The sequence below is a fragment of the Cavia porcellus genome, unplaced genomic scaffold, assembly GCF_034190915.1.
Source record: "Cavia porcellus strain 051 isolate PalLab524CR breed Dunkin Hartley unplaced genomic scaffold, mCavPor4.1 scaffold_31, whole genome shotgun sequence".
In the NCBI taxonomy this organism is placed as follows: Eukaryota; Metazoa; Chordata; class Mammalia; order Rodentia; family Caviidae; genus Cavia; species Cavia porcellus.
Genome location: NW_026947514.1, coordinates 46256425 through 46273694, shown reverse-complemented (window position 1 = coordinate 46273694; position 17270 = coordinate 46256425). Strand labels below are relative to the sequence as shown.

At 39.4% G+C, this 17270-nt stretch overlaps 1 long non-coding RNA gene across 2 annotated transcripts; it reads left to right on the top strand.

The window, feature by feature from the left end:
• Positions 1–39: 39 nt before the first annotated feature.
• Positions 40–16204, top strand: LOC101788723 (uncharacterized). 2 transcript variants are annotated; one of them, XR_010044928.1, is made up of 5 exons: positions 40–192; positions 1670–1807; positions 4625–4775; positions 6585–7384; positions 15675–16204. It is a non-coding gene; the product is annotated as an uncharacterized LOC101788723 (long non-coding RNA). The 2 variants fall into 2 exon arrangements; XR_010044927.1 differs by lacking the exons at positions 4625–4775; positions 6585–7384 and having other exon boundaries at positions 47–192.
• Positions 16205–17270: the final 1066 nt, after the last annotated feature.

Genomic DNA, 17270 nt, shown 5'->3' with positions numbered 1-17270 from the left:
GCGGTCGGGATGCACTGCTGTCTGTCTGTCCCGCCTTAGCGGGGGCGGGCGCAGCGTTCCTTGACTTCCTTCTTCCGGGTGCGCACGCGCTCGTTGCAATTCTTGGGTCGTAAGGAGAGAGACAAAAAAAAAGAAAGCTTGCTTTAGTATGTGCCGTGGAACCGGCCTCTACCTTTCCAGTATCTGGAACTTGTGAGTGTGATGGGGGCGGGCGGGCCCACAGCGAGAGCTGGACGGAGCCCAGGTGGTGTGGTCGGCCTCGGTCCCTGCACACGGACGCCCGCGAATCTGGCTAGCGCTCCAGCTCTGTGGAGGGCCGGCGCAGGGGTGCTCCGCGGGCCGCGGGAAGGAGAGCCCCGGTGCGGGGCAGCCACGGCTCCCCGGTGCGCGTGTGGGTGGGGTCAGGCAGCCTGGCGGTGGCGATGCGCGTGGTGGGCGTGATGGGAGGAGGTAGCCCGCGGAGTCGGTCAGCGCCTGAAGCCCCCTTCCCTTCCTTGGCTGGGAGAGTGGTTTGGCTGCCAGGAGGCAGGCCACCGTTAGCCCGATGGGATGCCGTGAGTGATTTTTGTGGTTTTTATGGCTCGATCGCTCCTCCAGGAGAGTCAGGCTTCATGGCCGAACCCTCTGCTCTCAAGTTTGAAGTATCTCCCTGCTTAGCTAGGGCGAGCGTGAGACTCTAGGTGGGACGTGGTGTGGGTGGGTAGCTTGTGTTTGTGTGTGTATGTATGGGAGAAAGAGATACATAGAGAGGACAGACAGAGAGATTGGTTCTTTGTGGGCCCCCTTTATGTACCTAATAACCAAGTTATTTTTTGGTGTCATGATTTGTTTGGGAGGGTGTTTGGGAGGGGTCTCATTCCGTCCTTTATTGATTGGCTCCCTTGTCTTGTTCCTCTGGCAGTGCGCTCATCCACCCACATGTGGACTCGGCTTTATAGTGTACCGTCAGGCGGCGAGTGGCCTGCGGCGTCTTCTGTGTATAACGGGATGAATGTCCTGGCAAATCCGGACTAGCCACTTAGCAGCGGGTAGACAGACAACCCTTTGCATTGCACTAAGGGGTTGAGAGAGATGCATGCTGGCGGGTGGGCTCTTTATCTAGCTGGATGACCCGTTTCTCTCCCTCTCTTGGTCCAAAGCCATGGCCAGCCCAGCCCAGCGCAGCCCAGCCAGGTGTCCTTGGTCTGTACCTTATATAATAGCCCTGCCCCTGCAGTAGGTAGCCCTGCCTGCCTGCCTGAGGGAGTGTGCCTGTCAGGCTTGTGTTTGTTTGTTTGTTTGTTTGTTTGTTTCCCACAGTAATGCAGCAGCTGCTGGGTGGGCAGTAGAGAGAATGAGCCATCCATCGGTTGTTGGATGGCTGCTGTCCTCAGCCAGCCTCAGGGAGGGGCTTCTCACCCACCCGGATGGGTGGCATGTGAAGAGATTGTAGACCATGGATGGGTGAGGGAGGGGTGCACCTTTCCAGTCATCCAGCCAGCCAGCTAGCTAGCCAGTTAATTAATGTTGTGGACACTTAAGCTATTTGTCTAGATGGGTGGTCTCTGTGTCAGGCCTGCCTCTGAGGTCTTGCTGCCTGAGATGTGCTCGCTCGTTCGCTCACTCGCTGGGTCACACTAAATAAGGCATGTGTGTACTTAGGTGAACGTTGTTGATTTTGTTTTACCAGGGATTGGATGCATCAGAGTGCCAAAGCTGTGTCTATTTCTATGTCTCTGGACCTCCGTTCCTGACTTCTGAGGTTTTGAGTCAGAGTTCTCCTCTGGAGAGACTGGATTTGAAAAGGAAGGATGGACGAGAATGAGAGGTGGGGCATCTCATCATTTAATTAATTTATTTCCTCATTTGTCCAGTTATTTAATGATTAATCAATTTTATTTCAAGGCAGTAATGTTTTAGACAGATTGGGTTACATACATGAGATATTGAGATCGGAAAATAAAAATAAATTTTAATAAAGCCAAGCCAAGTCATGAAAATGACAGATGAGAGAAAAAAAAAAAGAAGGGGTAGGTGAGCAGACAGTAAGTATGGTGGCAAGAAGGCAGATAGCCAGAAAAGACTGGGCGGGCAGCAGGAAAGAGGCTGTGAGTGAGTGAGGAGCGAGAGGTAGCCAGGAGGAAAGAGGGAGCGAGGGAGGAAGGAAAGCCCCAAGTGGCTCGAGGTGGGTGGCCAGAAACGGTCAAAGGTGGCCCAAAGTGAACAGCCAGCAGCCAAAAGCAACCAGAGGCTGGACCCTGCCTGCCTGTCTAGCTGGCTGCATCCTGAAGCCTGAATCATCTCACATACCAGAAACAAGAATGGTGAAGATGGATAGATGGGTGAAACCTCTCAGAAAACAGACAGGCAGACAGACAGACAGACAGACAAGCAAACCAAAAAATAAATAAATAAAACATAATAATAGTAAAAATAAAAGACACCTGAGGCAGCAGGATTGTTTCGTTTTATTTTTTAAATTTTCCTAGTCTCAGTCATAAAAGTCACCAGCTTATGTGTATAATAATCCCAGCACTCGGGAGGCTAGGCTGGGCTGAGGCAGGAGAGCTATTTTTTATTTTTTGTTGTTTTTTCCTAATTTCAGTCATAAAAGACACCAGCCCATGCCTTGTAGCCTTGTAATCCCAGCACCCGGGAGGCTAGGCAAGGCTAGGCGGGAGGACGTTGGGAGTTGGAGACCACCCTCTCCCCCACGCCCCCCTTCCATTCTTTTCCCCGGTGGTGGTGTGACTAGGATTTGGGGCTGGGGGCCCCCAGGGTTGCTGTCCAACTGCGGGTCCAGCATCAGTATGAGGCGAAAAGGAGGAGGGAGAAGAATGAAAGTAGGCGAAAGCCAGGGTTTAAACAGCAGCCAGCCACCACCATGGTGGTCCGAACAAAGCCAAAAACAGCAGAGAGCAGGCAGAGAGAGAGCGAGCACGTGTGTGCGAGCACAAGCGGAGAGCAGGGAGAAAGGTAGAAGTGGTCAAAGAATGAATGGGATGAAGGGACTGATGAATCAGAGACAGTGCTGGTTCTTTTTTACTGGTTCTTTCGTTCGTACATTCGTTCGTTTGGAGTGTGCCTTTCTTGGTTCCTTCACTTCCTTTCATCTTTATGGGAGAAAAGCAGATGGCTGCCCTTGAGCCTGGTGGGTGGATAGGTGAGCCTAAAAAGCACGAAAGAAAAGCATGAAGGAAGGGCCCTGACCTTTGTGGCAGAGGTAGAGGCGGCAAGAGGCTGGCGAGAGGGCAGGCGGCCCAGAATGTGACCCCATCACCATACACCACACCATGGGGGGCGACCTGGCTGGGTGACCCTCACCTCGCTATGCGGTGCGGTTTGGTGCAGTGGATGACTGTGGTCCCCTTCATCTCCTCTTCCCCTCACTCATCATCTTGGAGTTCTGGAATGCAGGCAGACAGGCAGCTGGGAGGACATGCCTGGAGAGCCGGGAGCCAGGAGAGCCGAGCTGGGAAAGCTGGGTCCCAGGAACCTGGAGGGAGGGAGGGAAAGAGCAAGGAGTGAGCTGGGGAGGGCAAGGAGGTGGCCCAGAAAGCAACCCCACTACCATACACCACACCACGGAGGGCAGGCGGACAGCCCAGCCCTTGAAACATATAGCCCTTTCACAAACCATTGTTATACACTATTATAATTGTTATACACTATTAGTCAATTCTGATTTTAAAAGTGACAATGCATGTGCCAAAATCTATTAGCACATTAAGTATATTGAGAAATTAATGGTCAAAGAGAGTATTCCTTTTCGTTTTCTACAAACCAAAGAAATTTAATTATAGTGCTGCTTTTTCCACTTTCAACATAGCTATAAAAACTACTCAAATACTTATATGCATATTTCATTTCCTTTAATTAAATGCACCCCAGTGTCGTAATTTGTACATAAAGCATTATGATAAATGAAGTAATTTTGGAACTTTAAACCAAATTGTTAAGGAAAATTTTACAGGAATAAATTTTGCTTCAAGCTCAATTAATTTCATAGTAATGAACGAAAAATTCAGTTAGTGTCTGAATTTAAAAATGGCAGTTGCATGAAGACTGACAGGTTTTTATCACAAAGCATTCCTTTCCTTGAATAAGACAATAATAACTAAAATCTGCAAGAGTATCAAAACATGTTTTACTTTGGAATAGTACTTAGGAGATACAACTAAATTGTCTTATTAGAATATGATAAATTAAACACTACTTAACTTATAAATTATGTTTCTATAAAGCATGCAATAGTAGGGTGTGGCAAGCATTGAATATAGTAGAGAAGAAACAGTGTAGATCCTCAAAGATGAAGAACGTACTGGAAGGTAACTTTAAAGTTATCCAGTATCCAGGCAAGTACTAACGCATTAGATGCACATTCAGGTAAAACTCAGTGACCATTTGTGCTTTAAAATAATTTGCTCAAACCCCCTATTCGTTTCATTCTTATCATGCAGTATTTCAGTTATTTATAAAAACTTCTAAGTTTTTTTTGTAATTATGCAAAATGCAATACTGATTAGGGAGTATCGTTGTAATAGGGTACATGTGAACTGCTGTCATCTTTTTGAAAATGTACTTATGCTTCCTTTTTGAAAAACTGACTTGATTTTAAATCTAATCTTTTTAAACATTTCTTCAGCCATGTGCTTTAAAGGCAATTTTGAACACTGTAAGAATGTATCATTCAGAGCATACAGCAGAGTTTGGAGACACCTGCCCGTGATCCCAACAACATTCCAGGGGTTTGAAGGAGGAGGATTGCAAGTTCCCTTCTCACCCAGAGAAATTAGGTAATTTAGTGAGACTCTCTTTCAAAATAAAAATCAAAAGTTCTGGAGATGTAGCCCAATGGAAAGGCCCTAGATCAGTCTCCTGGGGTGAGGTGGGGGGCAGGGAACAACAAAAGAGAACAAAACTTCGAATGTCTTATCTGCTTAGTATCCCAATTCCTACAAATTCTTGTTCTGAAACTTAACATCAGCTGGTTTATGATGCAATTATAGAACACTATATAAAGGCCAAAAGACAGGGGGTCTAATTTACCCCACCATCTTTGAACATGAAGTCTACATTGTACATAATAATGCTTTGCAAATCTGTGATACTCAGAAAAAGTCACATGCACATAGGTTTTCTGCAGTAAGTTCATGTGCCAGTAACTGAAGGTGAAACACATGCTATAGAGTAGGGAAAAGAGCATCTTTGGAGAGACTAATAAACTAATTAAGTCTTTGCTTACACATAAGAGAAGCGCATTTTTTTCTATCCTAGTTAACAAAATAAAAAGGCACAAGTGTTCATGCAAAGATGACAAGGTCTGTCATTATTCATTTTTCTTGTCGTGACCTATACTTAAACTCTTTCCTTTCATTGCTAAAATCACATATTTGTGGACTACTGGGTAACATAAATAATGAATTGTGCTTGCTTCATTCTATTTTATTTTCTTTCAGTATGAAACTCTATTCAACACCCTAGGTAATATGTACTGATACACCTTAAGCTTCACCTTTTCTATATTTTGTTATGCACATTCATTCAATTGTTAAGTCCAGGAAGTATTTTTTTAATTCCAGAAATTGTATTTTTAGTTCTATGACTTGTATTCATTCTCCTCTCCAATGAGAATGTTACATACTATAAGCATATTTTCTATATTTTGTAAAACATGTAAAAGAATATGAGTACATATTTTTTTCCTTCGAGCACAGTCACAGAATATCTTTTAAAACACTGTTACAAGTGATTTATTTATTTCAGGGTGAAAATTCTGTTGATTTTCTTCTTGTGTGTATGACAGATAATTTTGAATTACATTGTGGGAATTATCAATGTCAGATACAAAGGTTCTAAGTTTTGTATTTTTGTCTAAGTATTATTTTCCTTGCTTTTATTTTAGTATTAGTGGTAAAACCCAGGGCTACCGTACCACTGAGCTATATCCCAAACCCTTTTTAGTCTTATTTTTGAAATGGGTTTAGCTAACTTAATCACACTGGTCTTGACTTTGTAACCCACCTACCTCAGCCTCCTAAGTGCTCTTATTGGGATTACAAGTGTGTGCCATCTTTCTGGGTTTATTTCTTTTATTACAGTAAAACTTTATTTTTGATGAGATTCAGTTACCAGCTCTTTTCCTAGGTTAATGTAACTGTGTCCAGGTAATAGCAGAATTCAAGGTAAAAGGATAAACAGTGAGGTAATCCCTTCAATAAATTTTGCAACTGTTTTAAAACTACTGTCATGCAGGTATTGATAAGGTTGGAAAAGTGGAGGGAATTCCTACCTCTGATTTGAGGTGGAGTATGAGGTAAAGATTAATAGAAGACAATGGCATTTAAATGAGGCTTTGTTCCTTTTACAAATTAAAATGCAAGAAGTCAATATTTTAACATTCAGACTGAAAAATTATTTATCCTTTTTATAGAGTACATATGTTTCTACATTTCTCGTATAACGCTTGCAGTAGACGTAAAGTGTCAAGATGTGTGAAACTTGTCTGCTGTAGACTGTGCAATGGGAAGAGCCATTGAAGAGTTCATTGAATAGTGCCATGATAAACTCTATTAGGAAGAGGATAAGTGTCATTCTGGTTACAGGGTGAAGAATGAATGTGAGAATGGAAATTGTTAAGGAAGACCATCTGCTGCTCTAGAAGATAATGACAGGAAGCTGAATCATCTCAATGATTCTGAAACCTGTGAAGGCATTGGAAAATCATAGCTTTTGGAACAAGAGTAGACTATGATGAGTGACTACACATCAGCCAAATAATATTTTGTAGTTACTTTAGATCAGTAGAAGAAACAAACTTATAAAATGGAGAAATCATTGGCTTGCTTTGGTCATTATTGAGTTTGTTGTATGTACTGTCCATTAGTATTACTTTCTGCCTAGATCAGGGCTAAGTAGAAAAAAATAACTTGATTTTTTAAAAAAAATTTAGTAAATGCAAGTTTCATCTTTCTACCTTGTCCTAATTTCTCAAGTGTTTCTTAACTTCTGTTAAATAGGGATTTAGCTCCCTTAAAATCATTGAGAAAGACTGGAAATCCTGGAAATTTAAAGAAATATGTGTATTTAGAATCTTATTTTTTTTGATTCATCAATTATAATTCAGAAAATTTCTATATAATCTGCACACATTTCACGCCTCCCTGTTGAACTAACAGATAAATTTTTTCTCATTTTATAGTATTCCTTAAACCACTTTGTTGTCCAACAGCCACTAGTTTTCTTAAACCCAAAAGTATTACTCGCCTACTCATTGAAGGTAATGGAAGTAGATAAATGAGTAGGTAACTGAAACCTACTCATTATGGTATCACAGTGAGGTGATTTAACTTCCACTCCATCCTGGGAATTTCTGAGACTCCTCATTGGTGCCACTTGTTACCAGGTAGGTTAAAGAGCCATGTTTCTTGCTCTCCAGTGTGTCACATTTTTGCTAAGATCAAAGATTTGTTGTGATATTTCATATTTTTCTTAACTGTTGGTTAATAATAATCAAGAAACTTCCTGAGAATATAAAATGACAATCCATGTGAAATATTTTGTCATATTCATTCCTTTGAATAAATAAAGTAGGGGCTGGGATGCAGTTCAGTGGCAGAGTACCTGGCTGGCAAGCTCAAGGTCGTGAGGTTGGTGCCTAGTAAGTAAATAAATGAAGTAAGTAAGTAAGTAACATACAATCTTTCAGGATCCCTTTGTGATAGAATTTCATTGTTACCTAGGAAGGAGAAATATCACCTGATTCATTGTAATTCTGACTTACCTTAATAATTTTGCACATCTCATGTCTAAAAAATGTTCACTACCTGAAATTTTTGTCTTGCATCTTTCAGTTTAATACTCTCTCCAGTAATTGAAATAACTGATTTTAAAAGTGAAATAAAAATGACTAGAAAATTAAAAATGTAAATTTCTTCCAAAAACACTTGAATGGCCCAGTATAGCTACGTAGTATTATAAATATGATTCAAGGAATGACAACAATTATAGTATGAATCCCAGTATGCAAGAGTTAATGTTCAGTAAACCAAATAAATGACTATAATTTTAAAAGTGAGATTTTCCTAATAATGGATTGATGCAATTTTGAGGAAAAATACAGAGTAATGTATAGTAAAAATCCAAATTTTTACTAGCATCAGTGGATATTACTTTATTTACTTTTATGAATAAAGAAACTGTCTCTACAGTTTGCAGATATTAAAGTACTTTACATTAAATATGAGGACTACATTAAAGATGTCTCACGTTTTGGTTTGAGCTTAACATTTTTAGCATTTGCTTCCTCACATGCTATGCAAATATAATAATCATCATTTTACTAAAGGGTTCATCATGTTTCTATATGATGAAAATGAGATATGATAGCATGCAACATTAATATGAAGTGGTAAGAAAATTACTCACTTGGTGCATTTTTTTATATTAGGACATGTGAAAATTTTATATATTTTTTTTTTTTTGCAAAACTTTCCTTACTTGAGTACATAAGAAGAAATAGAAGTTACTGTTTTAGCTCTTCTGAAAATGTCTTCTCCCTAGAGACCAAAATGATAAGACTCTAGGGCTAAATAGTATTTATAGAATCAAATAAAAAACCAATCTTGGTTAAAAATCTGAATCTATTGCTTCACAGTAATTGAAGTATAGGAAAAAGACATGATTCTTCCTGTGAATAATAAAATTACACATTAACTATCTGATGTTCACTGCTATGTTTTCCTCTCAGTTTTATAAAGTGTATTCCATTCTTAGAGATCTTTTTTAAAAAAGAGAAAGTTGGATGTATTTGTTGCTGGGGAAATACAGGCAGAATTATAAGTCACATAGCAGTGCTTTTGACCAAAGGTGAGGTTCAACTTCATTTCTTGCAATTTTTAGAGCTGTTTAGAGACAAACCTATAATCATTTCTTTGATGTATCTATTCATTAGCTTTTCACTTACCATGCTCCAGCTGCCCTATTAAAGAACATTTGGCACCAAATAGGAACTTTAAAACTATGGACAATAAATAAAAAATAAAAATAAAAGCTGTGAAAATCCGAATAGTAGTATTTTTCCTAATGCCATGAAAATGGGAGTTTAATTTTTGGACAAGTTGTTTTCTACAAGGAACTAGTCTTTAACTGTTTTCTTATAGCATATTTTATTTTAACACTTCCTTGAGCCTTTTTATTACTACATGAAACAAACAGGCCATCTTCAAGCTCTTTGCCCTACTGAGAACTGTGAAGAGAGGTAAAGCAGTGTACTGGTTTGTTTTGTTTTGTTTTCTCCTGGGACGAGTGTATTCCTGAAATCAGTTGGAGGTTAGTAGCTTCCATCTTGTATGACGGTTAATAGAGAGTCTCTTCTGAATGAGACAGTCATTCAGACATGAAATTAAAGAGACACTGTCATGGGGAGCTGTGAGGATCTCTCAGTCTTCAGATGAAAGAATGAGACTGAAGTCTGGAAATCCTTGCTGTCTCATACACAAGCATCTTCAGTTGTAGCCAACTCCAGCCACCAAATGGGAACAGTAAAACAAACACAAGCATGGCAAGTGTGCAACTACTAGTGCATGGAGGTTACTAGAGAACTGGAAGCATTTAACAGCACATTTACTGGTATAAAATAACCAAATTAGCATCTTTTCTCCCATTTACCTATTTTTTTTCTGTAAAATCCAGATATATGAATTTTAAGAAGTTTCTAACTATATGCCTCCCTTATGAAACACAAACAAGCTACATCTGTTTTGGGGGTTTTCCATTTTGAAGACTTCATTATAATCATAAATATTCCTTTACTTTCTTCTAAAATATCAGGGCCAGACAGAAAGAAGCATGGTCTTGGATTCTAAGAAGACTAGACCTGAGATCCAGGTTTCTTGTCCTGGAAATTCAGATAATGTGTTTGATTTTTTAAATATATATATATTAAATGAAATGTATATTCAATGCTTCAGGTTGACTGAGGGGAATTTAGGAGAAGCCTCTGGCATGGCCTATCCTATAATAGACTTTGTCAAATGTGGGATTTATATATTACATTTTCCTCCACAGATTTAATACTAATAAAGAAAAGACTATCTTAGATTTGTTCCCTGTCTCCCTTGATCCTCTCATTTAAAAGTGTCCCCTGCCATCTTGGACACACTATTTCGTCTTCTGCACTTATTTACCCAGCAGATTTTATTCCACTGATTTTAACTTAAAGTAATAGATTAACAACCATCTATAGGTCAGTGTTTCCTAAAACCAGGTCTCCAGCCCTGACTATTCTATTCTATATTCTATAGAAGTTGTCAAAACTCTGCTGCCCCTATTTCATTCATGTGATTTATCATCGTTCTCCTAGTTTTGCTTATTCCTCTAGCCATTCTCACAGCTGTGAGCCTTTCTCTGGTGGCTCCAAAGGCTATGTATAATTTCATCTCCTCTCCTCTCTAGTTTACTTAATGGACAGGACCATTTCACATGATAAATGACCCTCAACCTATTCCTATATTTTGTTCTCCCTCTCCAACTGGAATCTTAATTATCTACTGCCTGACCTACTTTATTTGTGTGCCTTTGCCTAATCCCTTTGCCTAAAAACTTCCAAAATACATACATTGAACACAATCAGACTAAAATATTAAGAAATATGACTCTGTAATTCTCATTTCTCAAACTATAAAATAAATTTTCAACAAATGAGAAACCAAAAATAATTTAGAATGTTTCATCAAAGAAATAAATGTTGTTTGAGGTAAATATGTGTAGCCTAATTTAAATATTATGCTGTTTATAATGCTGATTAGGCATAATTTATTGAGCACCATTTATATGTTTTTATCTTACTTTATTTTTATTATTTTTTGTACCAGGGATCAAACTCACAACCTCATGCTTGCCAAGCAGGCACTTGTGCCACTGAGCTAAATCCCCAGCCATAATATATGGGGTTTGTTTTGTTTTGTTTTGTTTTAAGGAAGGAAAGTTTATTTAGTTCCCGGTTTGTGGAGGTTTTAGCCCTTAATCAACTGACTCCAAGGCAGGATGGCATGGCATGGGGGCAAGACTTAAAGCTGCAGAAGGCAGCAAAAGAAGCGAGAGCACAAAGGGAGTGGAAAACAAGGCCTCTTTCCCTCCCTTATATTGTAACCAGGTTACCCCACCCCCGGGTGGGTGTAGCACTCACACTGCCTCCTTACCCTCCTCTTGTACATGCTCAGGATGTTTATAAATTAAGGACTCCTTCTGAGCCTCTTACTTAAACTTCTAAAATTCTCAAGTTGACACACTATATCATCTATAACAGATGGGAAAAATTGCAGGGAGAGAGGAGCACAGGGCCAACGACAGAGTTTTTGAGATATATTTGGGGAAAAGAATCAAGAAAAGTTAGCCAAGAAAGGGTATGAATGGGAAGGCAACTGTTTTTACAGGAGTCTTGTGCTGAGTGATAATAAGAAGCTTACTGACTTTTTCAGACCCCATATTCCAAGTTAAATTGGAGTACTAACACTGTGTTGCAGAATGGTGAGAGGATTACATGTTCCAGCCAGTTTGAGCCACCAGTGGTACAAACATGACTGTCCTCTCCATGGCTTACACTTCCCTTTTTTTTTTTTTTTTAAGGAGAAAAAGAAGAACAGAAAAGGGGTACAAGTAATACAAAATTTAAAAAGTAAACAGTAAGAAATCACTAGTTAATAGATTACATATTCTCATCTTAGAAATAGTTGTTCAAGTTACAAATTTGAAGCATATAAAGTGGACTTTCAAATAGTGAGAGCGCAAACAGTTTTGTTCAATGATCCAAAAAACACTCAGTAATATGGTTATCTATCTTACACACTTAAACATATATGCAGTTATAACCTTTAGAGCACTTTCTTTTCTTTTCTTTTGTACAATGACAGTTACACATTTTGGGGTTTATTACTCCCACAGTTCTTATTACTTTTTTTGAAGAGAGTAAAACCAAATGCAACATATCAGAACAGAGTCAGTCAAATCAAAAGAATGGACATAATAGATAATGTAAAAATAAAATATAAGGTGATCAACAATGGTTGCCATACTGCCTCTTGCTATTTTAAGAAGAATTGCCAGTTATAATAAAATTGAACTAAACAGTAAAGAATAAAACCAAAGCATTGAGACATTACAGGATTTGAAAAGAAAACAATAGTCAACTGGAATGGGCGTCATAATGATTCTTATTGTCTTCACAGTTATGCCTATACTTTCAAACCTGGTGCTATCAAGCAAAGCAGAATAGAGGAAAATCAGTCAAAACAAGATGGTGAAGGCAATACAGGGTTTCAAATCAAGTTAATAGGAAATCAAAGTAGGTTACTATAATGTATCCTGCTATTTTTTATTTATTTTTCCCTTAATTAAAAAAAATTTTAAAGTAAATAATTTTTTTAAAAAGGGGGATTGAGATAAAAGAGGGCATAACAACAGAACAGTGCAGGTCAAAACATAACCATTTAAGCAAAATAGTGTTTCCCCACAAGATATCCTGACATAAAAATAGTTACCATAGTGTCTCTTTCCTTGAAATCTTTGAGTATAACTTCGTATACTGTAGCACCAAACATCAAGACACTATAAAACCATTCAAGAGAATGGTATTACAGGGTATTTAGAACCAATTAACAGAGGATGAACAATGGTTTCTGTATAAACTCCTTGTGTATAAAAGTTTTTGCTTATACTGCCATATATAATAAAATCCAATAAGATACAACCTTTTAAGACCAATGGAGACAGAAGAATACAAGTTTGATGGGACTTCAAAACAAGATGATACTAAATCAGCACTAGCTATTATGATGTCTTGTTTTCTCCAAAATAGCTGTTCCTACCATCCGATCTTCTCTGCCTCATTTCTGTTGAGCTCTTTATCTGTTGTTTCTTGTCAGTTTGTCTTCTTCATTTTGTTTTCTGCTCCATTCATCGTGGCCTCTCTGCCACCATTTCTGGAATCTTGGTATTTTCCTTTTTTAGACTATCCTGCAGAATTCTCTGTAGAGTTGAATTGGTGGTTGCAAATTCCCCTAGTTCCTCTTTATCCTGGAAACACCTTGTTTTTCCATCAATTTCTAGGGACACTTGTGCAGGATATATCAATCTTGGCTGGGCGTTATCTTTTAAAGCTTGAATTATTTCCCCCCACGCTCTTCGTTATTTGATGGTTTGTGTCGAGAAGTCTGCTGTAATTCTGATGGGTGTTCCTTTGTAAGTGATCTATTTCTTGTCTCTGATGGCTTTTAATATTCCGTTCTTATATTGGATTTCTGGAATTTTGATTATTATATGCCTGGGTGTAGCTCTGTTTGGGTTGTAGGTGGCTGGAGTCCTGTATGCCTCATATATCTGGGTATCTTTACCATTTACTAAATTAGAGAAATTCTCTTGGATTATTTCTGTGAATAGCTTTTGTAGTCCATTTGTTTGTGTCCCCACTTCTTTTGTGTTCTTAATTCTTAAGTTATAGATCCTCTTATCATCTTCTAGCTTTTGTATTGTTGCTGTTTGTTTTTTTGTTGTTGTTGTTATTTTTAAGAAGTTTTTCATTTCATGCTCCCATATTACAAATCTGTCCTCCAATTCAGATAATCTATCCTTAGTTTCTTTCAAGCTGTTATGCCAGTTTTCAATAGAGTTTTTAGTTTCCTGGTAATCTCTTTGAACCTGCTTCACGTATTCTATGTTTTCTCTATTTTCTCCATCAAACAATTCTCCCCTTTTTTTCTGTTCTTCCATTCCACTATCTGTTTTTTCTTGGGCGGTGCTTAGCATTTCTCTAACTATTCTGCTTATGTCTTGCTTCAGGTCATTAATAACTTCATTCCTGAACACGTCTATGAGGCTCTGGAGATAGTGCTTTATGTTTATTGGTGCTGTGTCTGCTATTGCATGTTTCTTAGGATTGGGGGCCGAGGACCCTTTCTTGTTGCTCCCTCTTCCCATATTCTTTGTTCCTTATATATAAGCATATATAGGAGGCCCAGCTTCCTTCCTTGTTGGCACAGTCTGTTTGAATTGCACCGGCTAGGTGTTCCCGCCCACCACAGCGCACCAGGGAGATACAGACCAGGCAGTCTATGCCGGGTCCACCCCTCCAGGTCAACCTACCAAAGGCTTCACTGCTGGGGTGCACCTCCAGGTGCTGGGACCTGGGTTGGGCTAGCCTACTGAGTCTTAGCCAGCGGCGTCACGCAGGCCAGGCACTCCCCACCAATCCCGCTTGAGAGTGGGATATGTGACTGAAGTCACTGCAGCATCTCATTCCAGGTAGTCTGCCCAATCCGAGTATGTCCTCCATTGAAGCCTCCTTCTCTATGGAAGGGTCCCCGATCCACTCACTCACCATAGGTCGATGCAGGGCACCCGGCCAGTCCCGCTCCCAACTCCATTCAATGCTTCCCACTCTCACAGCCTTCATGCCTCTCTCCCCACCGTATCGACCGGGACGTAGCAGCAGCTGCAGGAAATTCAAATCACAGCTTCCAGTGGCACAGGGTCCAGCTTCCGGGCTGAGACCTTATCTGTTCCTGCTGTATCACTGGGATTGCGTTTCCAGTTGGTTTCTCTTAATTTAGTTCATTCCTAGGTCAGCAAAGAATATCCCCCCATGCCTAGGACTTCCTGCCTGGCGCCATTCCTGGATTTCAAGTGCGGTTTCTCATAGAGCCTCCGAAGCTGCTACTATCTATCTGCCATGTTCTTCTGGAAGTCCTGTAATATATGTTTTAATTCTAAATGTGGGCTGTCTTATAGTAAGTTCATCAAATGTGGGGTTTATCTACATTTTTCTCAACAGATATTAATCTTAATAAAGAAAAGGCTGTCTTAGATTTGTTTTCTATCTTCCTTGTTCCTCTCATTTATAATGTAACTAATGCAAGAAACATAAATATTTCACATATTAACAGGGTATCATGGAAGGTGTCAGTATATGAGCAATATTTAAAGTAGGCTGCATACATTTACCTCGTTAAACATTTATTTCTTTGATGAAATACTCTTTAAGTTATTCCGCACAGGTTTGTACGGTGAGGAGTATATTTTCATTATGTATTCTCCCTCTGAGGTGCAGTAGCCCTCCAGAACACTATCAGGCATCATGATCAGTACTCACTGTAGGCTGTACCTTTAATATCACAAAAGACAATGATGGCCATATACCTGTTACCCACTGAAAACTATCTTTGTTGTTGTCTTTGATAAAAATACGTATTTTTCCACAATATTTCTGTACGAGAAAAAAATTGAGATGTATAAAAAATTTAGGCCTCTCAGGGCATGTCACATGCCAAAGGAATGGATTTGGGACCGAAACCATATATTAGTGACTTCTGAGATTATTGCATAAGACTGAGGTGCATGGTCTCTCAGTAGAACAGCTGTGTCTGCCTTTCTGTCCATCTGAATTCTATTTTCACTTTGCATCTCTGACTCCTGATTTGAAAGGTAGAAAAGAAGGTACAGAAACTAAACAGTAATTATGTGCAAAAATTAGGGTCATCTTGATTTCTCACCAGCCTCAAATTTGAAAACAGATGAACGCATCAAATTAATACATTCTAAAAACAGAGTAGATGATGAGATTAATATTCTATTGTGTCAAATTATTACTAAAACCAGTTTGATTCTATCATTAAACCTAACAGCCTTCATTTTCCATCCAGTTACAGTGAACCCAGAAATTCAGCATTCCTGATTTCTATGCGCCAAGCCTCGCTGGCCTGAGAATATCGTGCAACATGAAGATCGATGCATGACTTTGGAAAGGGAAAGATCACTGGTCCTTTCGTGTGTCTTGTTGCTCCCACTTTGAGAGATGAAATGGAGGTTCGGTGAAGGGGATTCTGTAGGGTGATGACTGTCTGGGAGAGGTGGAGAGCACAGTGCTGGTCTATGGGCTTGAGCAAGAACTGCCTCCTGCTGCTTCTCTCCACCAAGGGTTTTCTGTGACTGAAATCCTTTGGTGGATAGGAAAGAGGACCTAGGAAAGGGTCAAAAATATGAATAATTTAGCTTGAAATGCGAATTCTATAAAAGGGAATAGGATGTTTGTATTGCCCTTGTACAGGATCTATTTTATGTCTGAATAAAGCAGAATAAGGCTATGCCTTTCGTTATTACACAAACATATACTTTGCATCTTTACCAACCCTTCTGTGGGATGCTGAAATAAAGACAAGTCCATCATACAGGACATGGTTTTCTGCCTCCCTGTCTGTTTCCTCTTTCACTGGGGATCTTGTTTCTGTGTTCATTTCAAACTTAGCAAAATCCAGTTTCCCACTTCTCTCCAGTACAAGAAAAAAGGGCATTTCCTTGAAGCCATCTAGAAATGCTTTGGCCAGTCCTGTATGACTACAGGGATATAAACCACTTCCAAGCAGAGACATTTCATTGTAGATTCAGACTTGAGGATGTTTCTGTCTTCTGATCTATGGCTGCCACATTTTGCTGTGGTCGTGAATTGTTACTGTACCACACTCAGCACATGATTAGAAGGGATATAGGGGGAAAGTGTGTCAGAGGTGTTGCTGAGAGTGGTACAATTAAGGGCAGAGGCATTGAAGGGCAACATGATCAGCAAATGAAGTTCAATAAGAACATTATATTGTCCTCTTTCACATTTCTAAGAAAAAAACCCTATATTGATCATTTACTTAAAAGATAGGAAAAAGCAAAGCAAAAAATGAAACAGCGATTGAGAGAGTATTTAAGGGACAATCTAACACAAAAACATGTCATCCATGTTCCAGACCAGTTTGCTTTTATGAGAATAATAATATGATTTTTAGGGAAAAATGTAGAGGATTATTTCACCATTAGAAGGTAAAATAGTGACATGAAAAAGAAAACAACATGAGCTAGATAATTACAATGATAATTACAAGGTAGAAGTAAAACAGCATAAAGAATGAGGGGAGATCCTGGTTGTTGGTACTTTAACCTAACAGGTAGGAAAGATGCCTTGAGACAGGGAAATAGAATGAATTCCCAAACGATGTCAAGGAGGCAGGGTGTCGATGTAGACAGACTAGGGGGCTGCATTAGACACACAACAGCATTCCTAGCACACACATGGGGCAACTGTGTGACGTCTTGGAGACATGAACTGGACCCTCTGTGATGTGACAGTGTTCGTGTAATTGGTTATGTGCCTTCTTTCCTGAGAGGTGACTTGGAAAACCTACAAACTGACCCCTCTATTGATCTAAATGCAATTAAAATAGATTTGTTTTGGAAAAGTGCATATGTCTTTAAGA